This window comes from Convolutriloba macropyga, chromosome 1 (assembly GCF_964194025.1).
Source record: "Convolutriloba macropyga chromosome 1, txConMacr16.3, whole genome shotgun sequence".
Lineage (NCBI taxonomy): Eukaryota > Metazoa > Xenacoelomorpha > Acoela > Convolutidae > Convolutriloba > Convolutriloba macropyga.
In genome coordinates this window covers 84,508,295-84,516,731 of record NC_134468.1, presented here as the reverse complement: position 1 = coordinate 84,516,731, position 8,437 = coordinate 84,508,295, and the positions used below count along the sequence as shown (strand labels likewise).

General features: G+C 32.1%; 1 protein-coding gene across 1 annotated transcript in view; it reads left to right on the top strand.

Annotated features, from left to right (window-relative positions):
* The first annotated feature begins 873 nt into the window (after positions 1-873).
* LOC142343601 (citrate synthase, mitochondrial-like) overlaps positions 874-8,437 on the top strand; it is a 300,476-nt gene continuing 292,912 nt past the window's right edge. Inside the window, exon 1 of the mRNA XM_075395186.1 lies at positions 874-884. The gene's annotated coding sequence lies outside the window, so the exon portion shown is untranslated. The remainder of the gene's footprint in view (positions 885-8,437) is intronic.

Below are 8,437 nucleotides of genomic sequence, written 5' to 3'. Positions count from 1 at the left end.
CTTTTTCGCTTTTTAAATTTTAAAAAGTAGTTAAATTTTATCTGATCTTAGAGTTGTTGAATGCGAACCAAAATGTTATCCCGGTCTACCAATTCTATTTAAGTTGTAGTGCCAAAAGAATGGTTCGCCTAATTGCCTACAAAAAAAGTAGATATTTCACACGGAAATTTCGAGTTTTTCGCTTATTAAATTTTGAAAAATAGTTAACTTTTATCGGATCTTAGAGTTGTTGAAAGTGAACCAAATTGATATCCCAGACTACCAGTAGTATTTAGGTTGTAGTGCAAAAAGAATGGTTCGCCTGACTGCCCTACAAAAAAGTAGATATTTCACACGGAAATTTCGACTTTTTCGCTTTTTAAATTTTAAAAAGTAGTTAAATTTTATCTGATCTTAGAGTTGTTGAATGCGAACCAAAATGTTATCCCGGTCTACCAATTCTATTTAAGTTGTAGTGCCAAAAGAATGGTTCGCCTAATTGCCTACAAAAAAAGTAGATATTTCACACGGAAATTTCGAGTTTTTCGCTTATTAAATTTTGAAAAATAGTTAACTTTTATCTGATCTTAGAGTTGTTGAATGCGAACCAAAATGTTATCCCGGACTACCAGTTCTATTTAAGTTGTAGTGCCAAAAGAATGGTTCGCCTAATTGCCTACAAAAAAAAACGATATTTCACACGGAAATTTCGAGTTTTTCGCTTATTAAATTTTGAAAAATAGTTAACTTTTATCGGATCTTAAGAGTTGTTGAAAGTGAACCAAATTGATATCCCAGACTACCAGTAGTAGTTAGGTTGTAGTGCTAAAAGAATGGTTTGCCTAATTGCCCTACAAAAAAGTAGATATTTCACACGGAAATTTCGACTTTTTCGCTTATTAAATTTTGAAAAATAGTTTAATTTTATCGGATCGCTATGCATTTCTGTATGTATCTATTGGATGATTTGTGTATATTGTTTGAATTTCTGCTGTTATTTTATTTAATTTGTATTATTTTGTTTGGAGATGGAGTTTGAGCCCGGTTTTTTTACCGATTTCTCCGCTCAAAATCTCCTATAGTTGTTTGTTTGTAACTCCGCCGTAGCCGGTCTCCAGCCCGGTTGAGAGAAGGAGGAGGGAAACACACCCAGAACATACTGGAAATATCTCAAATAAGTCAGTTTTTTAACTCAACTTGAGATATTTTTCCGACATACGTTTACTATGTTAATTTTCAGCTGTAGAAAGAGGAAGATTTTCCCGGAAAATAAGGGGGAAAAGAGTGTAAACAGTGTAAAAATAAAAAATACACTTTTATTCCAATTATAATGACCGGGGAAAAAAGTGTAGAGCGTTTAAAATTTAAAAAATCACCCCCTTATTTCTCCGCTTAATTAGCGGTGTAAGAGTGTAATTATGAAGAGTGTAATTTTAAAATGAAGAGTGGAAGAATGTAAAAATAATTTAACGGTGGAATATAAAGAGGTTAAAAATAATTTAAAGGTGTAAAAGAAAAAGTGTAAAAGAAAACTGAAAGTGGAATTATTATTTGAATTTACACTCTTATTTTTTAAAATTACACTCTTAAAGTTACACTCTTACACCGCTAATTAAGCGGAGAAATAGTGTTTTTTTTATTTTTACACTCTTTACACTCTTTTCCCCGCTATTTTCCGGGAAAATCTTCCCCACGGGGACTGACTTCTAACCACAATTTGGTCTCGGTGGCTAAGCTATCAGACTTTTTGTGCCTCAATTTTCATTCAATAGTGATCTTCTCTTTTACAAACGTCACTTAATAAGGGGAGACATTTTCAAAGTTTTCAATGGTAACCCTCAAATAGTTTCCATAGGCCGCATTTTGAATTTTGGCTACTGATATTAAGTGACAGTTCGTTAGATGTCGAATCGAAGTCGCGCTTGTTGCCTCTGCCTGCAATCAAGGAGGTTGGTAGCAGAGCAAATCAGCGCTGAATCAGTCTAGACATTTTGTTTTTTTAGGATGGCCAGTACTCTGTTCATGTTACAAGTTACAGTGGCCAATCTTGTTTTTTGAACAAAATTTACTGCATGAAAAATAAAATATTCACCTTAAATCCCACCTACAAGGTTGGCGTTATATGCGATTCGAACATCCACTGGTTACTTGTGACATTTAATTTACGTAGCAAGTCGTAACGACTAAGTCAAATAGGCTTTGTGGTAATTGCATACAAAATAGCTTATATGTAAGTAGAGTGCACATAACTGCAGTAATTACCAGTTATAATCTACAAAATTATAACATTATTCAGCTCAGACTTAAATTTGGGGAATGAGTAATTCTCAGAATAAACAGGATAAGTTTAGGCTAGGCGAATTGTGTGGCCTCAATAATGTCATAATGAAGAAAAACTCCACATAGAGAAACTTGAAAATTTCAGGAGACGCAAGGTTTCAGAATTGAATTAAGCTTTTACTTTTGAAATATGCTCGTTCAGCGCTGCAAAGCTCTGCGACTCAAGTAGAGTACCGCACTCACAATGCCCAAAAAAAATTTCCCAATATAAAATGCAAAAGAAGCAAAACGTTATTTGTAGGATTAGCTGGGGGGGGGGGGATGAAATTAACCCTAAACACTTTTCGAAAAGAACATCTCTTTGTCCCGGGATTTGATAATCTGGAAGTCGCCTGTCATCACTGACATACGAAATTTCTCCGGAAATACGATTGACCATTTATCACTACATGAGTCTTTTAAACTTTAGTTGACTTTTATCTAAAGAAACCGCTTTCTGTGGACTTGCTTAGCAACAGCCTAGCAAAATACATACGTTTTTTGTCGGCAAAGCATGCAAATCATAAACAAACGCCAAGAGAACCAGAAATGCCATTCAAAACATTAGTTGACAAAATAGATCAAATGGATTTAACAAGAACAATAACAAGTAATCAGAAAAGACTATATGAAGTCAATCAAACCACAACTAACATTAATGAAGATCTCAAACAGATGAATATAGCTTGTAACAACATAATTGATCTCAACCAAAATGATTTAGAACAATTTGAAGGAACAATATTTAACGTTCTAAACGGAATTAATAACACATACGATAGAAAAAATTTTAAAGGAAGACCAAAGTTTGCACTCTTTTGCAGCTATTGCAGTTCAAACGGTCACACAAATGGCAGTTGCTTTAAAAGACCACGAAGAGAAAGCATAACACGACCAGAAAAAAGATCATTTTTTAGTCATATGAGAAATAATCAAAATCCAGCAAACAGAAGAATTGGCTCGAATAACATCAAAGGACGACAACTACCATCAACATCACCAGTATACCACAATTCCCGAAGCAGAACACCATATTTATCACAATCAAGAAACAATTCTAACAATAAATCATATAACAGAGACAGTCGAAACTATCAAGGACATCGCAACGCGAATAATAATTATAACAATAGAAGCGGAAGATATAATAGAAACAATTATAACAGAAGTAGAACTAATAATTACAACAGAAACAATAATCACAACAAATACAACAATAGCAGATCCAGCTCAAGATACGCAAACCGCAGTCACTCAAGACAGCATTCACCATACAACAGAAATAATCATAATTACAACAATAATAATAGACAAAGACACTATAGTGAAGACTCAAACAAGAGTGACAGATACAGACAACGGTCAAGTAGTAACAATAGGCATTACCAAACAATAATAATAGGGATGACAGAAGAAATTCAACGCAAAGAGAACAAAATGATAGATATCATTCAAAAGATCGAAGAACAGACGGAAATAAATACAACAATAACAGTAAAAACAGAATAAATAACGTAGAAACAGAAAGACAAAACGATGACCCACCTGGAATTGACGACTACGAATACACATCCGAATCATCAAATGAAGACCAAGAGATATTAGATAAATTTGATAATGCTAACGAAGATACGTGTAACACAGTAATAAATACACTAGAAGGTAACCCAACCTGGATATTGCCAATGTACCAGTGTAACAGAATTGAACAAGAATTTACAAAACAGAAACCAATACTAGAAATTGATTTTCTATTAGACTCTGGAGCAACATTAAACCTCTTGAATGAAGATACTTGGAACTGAATAAAATTTAACAACCCAGATATACGTCTCGAAAAAGCTAACAAGACGCTAACAGCAGCAAATAACACAACTATAGAAACATTCGGAACAGTAACAATAAATCTAACACCTGAAAAGACATCGAACAACAGAAATAAACCCCAACATAACTTTAATATACATTTTTATGTAACACAATGCAATCATAATATACTGGGAACTCCATTCTTCAAAGAATACGTAGAAACAATAAACGTAAATACGAACAAACTAACAATAAATACTAACACAATTATAGACAAAGACATTACCTTTTTCATGAACAGCACAAAAGGGTATCCTTACTACTCTCGATTATACCCAATTTTTAACAAAGAACCAATATATTTGGAACAAGACCAACATAAATGCAAAACCTTTCCAATACCAATATTCAAACACATGGAAAAATCAAATGGAGAAACAATTTACAAATCAATCTACTATTTTGAACCGATAAACAAGTATCAAAATTTATCATTTACAGACATAAAAGATCTGTCGATAGAAAAAGAACACTTCATAGAAATATTCTTAATAAATAAAAACAAACATAAAGTGACAATCAACGTAGGTCTAATTGGTTTTATGTTTCAAAACATTACATTCAAACAACATAAAGAAGAAATGTACCAAACAAATTCGATAGACTTATTTTCAGTATTATATCATCTAACATATGAAAATGAAAACGACATTAACGAATTACTAAATATACAAGAAAACGAAACAATTGAACAAGTAGCAACATTTGAAAGAAAACCTAAGTTTAAATGCAAATTTGATATTAACAAATACACAGCATCAGAAAAGGACTGCATTCAAATGTTTGATTTCTAACATTCACATTTAACTCAAGAGCAATTTGAAAAAATAGTAACAATCATACTAGAATACAAACAAGTTTACGCAACAACAAAATTCGACGTTGGAAAAACAAAAGTAAAATTGAATCTACCTATGAAAAAAGGTGCAATTTTCAAAAAACAGAGAATAAGCAAAGTACCAATACACCTCAGAGAAAGAATCCAAAAATTACTAGATGTATTGAAGAAATACGACATAATTGCACCTGTTAATAAAGAACAATTTTCTACAGGAAACACATTCACAAACCCAGTAATTATTCTACGAAAAGGAGAATCATTAAAAATAGTATTAGACGCACGATACTTGAATAGCGTGATTGACGAATCTAAATGCAACTGACCTATTGAACCAGTTGATGTAGCCCTAACAAGGATAAACGGACCAATATTTACGACAGCTGATCTCAACAGTGCATATAACCAAATAAGTTTAGACGAACAATCAATGAGATACACACATTTTACGATTGGAAACGAACAATACTGTTTCAAACTACTATTTTACGGAATATCCATTGGACCCGCAGCGTTTGCATCGATATTAACACACTTCCTCTATCCCTTAATCAGGAAAGGAACGGTAATCACATATGTCGACGACATCTTCATCCAAACAAATTCATACCAACAAATGTATGAAACAGTAGTAGAATAACATAAAATATTATCGAAAGAAAACCTCAAAGCAGCACCTGACAAAACAGACTTTATGTTGAAAAAAGTCAAATTTCTAGGACACATCATTGAGGACAAAGAAGTAAAACCATTGACTTCACGAATTGATGGTTTCCAAAAACTGGAACCACCAACAAGCATGAAAGCATTAAAAAGATACCTTGGAACAATAAGTTTCCTTGGGAAATACGTCTATGGTATACAACCAACATTACAACCATTATATAACCTCTTACACAAAGAAAATGATTTCAAATGAACGAAAGAACATCAACAAATTTTTGAACAAATGAAAAGAACAAAAACACACAAATTAGAACTAACAATGCCAGATACTAAAAAACCATTCTATATTATCACAGATGCATCAAACACAGGCATCGGAGCAGCATTATTACAACAACATCCAACTGAAAGAAAAATGAGATTATCATCAGCAAATTCAAGACTATTTACACCTATCGAAATTCGCTTATCAACATTAATCAGAGAATGCTCAGCGATAATTTTCGCTCTAACAGAGTATGAATTTTTACTAACAGGTTCAAACCACCCAATAATATTATTCACAGATTATAAACCAATAATTTATCTTTTCACTCAAAAGAACAAACCAAATCATAGAGTTTATAGATTCCAACTAATACTAATGAAATTTCCTAATTTACACATAATTTGGACAGAAGGAAAAAACCTACCCCTCCCCGACCTTCTGAGCTGAACAATAGACGAAGAACATTTTACAAAGCACGCGATATAACAGTAGAAATACCAGAAAACAAAAAATTCTTTTTCGCAAAGACACCATTTACAAACAACCTAGAATGCAAATACAGCACGTGTAACAACACCAATGACAAAAATACCGAAAAAACACATTACCCAGTGTTGGCTAACATACATAACAATTACTTCGAAATAAAGAAATAAATATCGATAAAAATGAATATCATCCAATCTCATACGAGAAATACAACACAGAAACAAAAACAAATCTGATCCCAAAGTATAAACCCAAAACAAAAATTGGCAATCACCGTTTGTAGAAAAGGATGATCTCATTATTGAAAAAAAACAAAAAAGCACCGTACACAACACATGATGATGATGATGATGATGATTACCTCAGACTGATAAATAACATAAAAACACTACAAAAAACAAATTATGAAAATGCAAAGGTTTCAGACATTTTCTATGACGAAAAAACAAAAATAACCGAAAACTTAATCAAAGAAACACAAACCTTAGATCCTAAACTTCACAAAGTGAAGATGTGGAAAAACAATAACAATAAACCACACTCAGTAACAATGGAGATACGTGGAAACAAAGGATTATTTGCATACTTTCGCTTATTCAAATCTATTATAATTGATGAAAACTTTGGAATAATCAAAATTGTAATCAACGTTCACAAAAAATCAATACAACGAATCTGTTTACCTCTAACGCTATTACTATGCACCTTTTACAACAACCATTGTATCGACTTAGTAGGTCACACAGGCCTCGAAAAAACAAAACGAAAAATAATGGACAAATACTATTTTCCAAATCTTACAAATTGGATCGAAATATTGATCTCCGACTGCATACAATGCCAAACAAACAAAGTGTTTGCTAATACAACAAAAAGTAAGTAAGAACCGCTTGCACCAACAAAAACAGTTTTCAACGGAATGATAATGATTGACACAAAAGGACCTATCCACCCAACATCTGAAGGAAACAACTACATCTTTTTCATAGTTGACGCATTTTCACATTACGTCACGTAATGTGTGCACCAAAAAATAATGCACATTATGCATTTACAGCACTATTTGAACATTGGTTCATGAAATTCGGACTACCCGAAGATATTAGATCCGATAACGGATCGGAATACATTAACAATGAGTTAACACATTTATGTAACTATTTTGAAATCAAATTTAAACCAAGTACAACATATGCGCTCTGGACGAACGGTCTAGTAGAAGGAACAAACAGAATAATTGGACAATTCATTAGAACACTACTAGACGAAAAGTGTCATAATTGGTCACGAAAAGCAAAATTCTTCCCATATGCATACAATACACAATATCAAACACGACTAGGCATGTCACCATATGAAGTCGTTTTTAACCAAAAACCGAGAAAACCAACAAAAATAAAACTCGTATCAACTACAGATGAAATGGGAAATTGCAATCCAACAGAGAAAAGTCCATGTAACACGCAAGCAGCACACACTCACCTGGAAAAACAATTCAGCCATTCAAAAACTGCAAAATTACAAAAAGGAACATTTGCCGAATGGTTCCTTGATAAAAAAAACAATATAACAACACATATCAAACAATAAAAAAAATTCTACAGAATAGAAAAAAACTAACAGATGAAATGAACCTCAGATTCAGAACAGCAAAACCACTTGAGAAAAATACTTTTTTATCAGTAAGAAATCAACAACAAGTTGACGGAGTATCCAAAAAACTGTTACCCCTAAAAACAGGACCATATCTAATTATAGATAAACCTACAGAAACAACATACATATTAAAGGACATACATACACATCAATACAATCTTCGCAAGAAGAAAATAACTCTATTAAAATAATAATAATAACAACAACCAAAATAATAATAATAATAATAATAATAATGATAATAATAATAATAATAATAATAATAATAATAATAATAATAATAATAATAGTAATATTAATAATAATAGTAATAATAATAATAATAATAATAATAATAATAATAATAATAATAA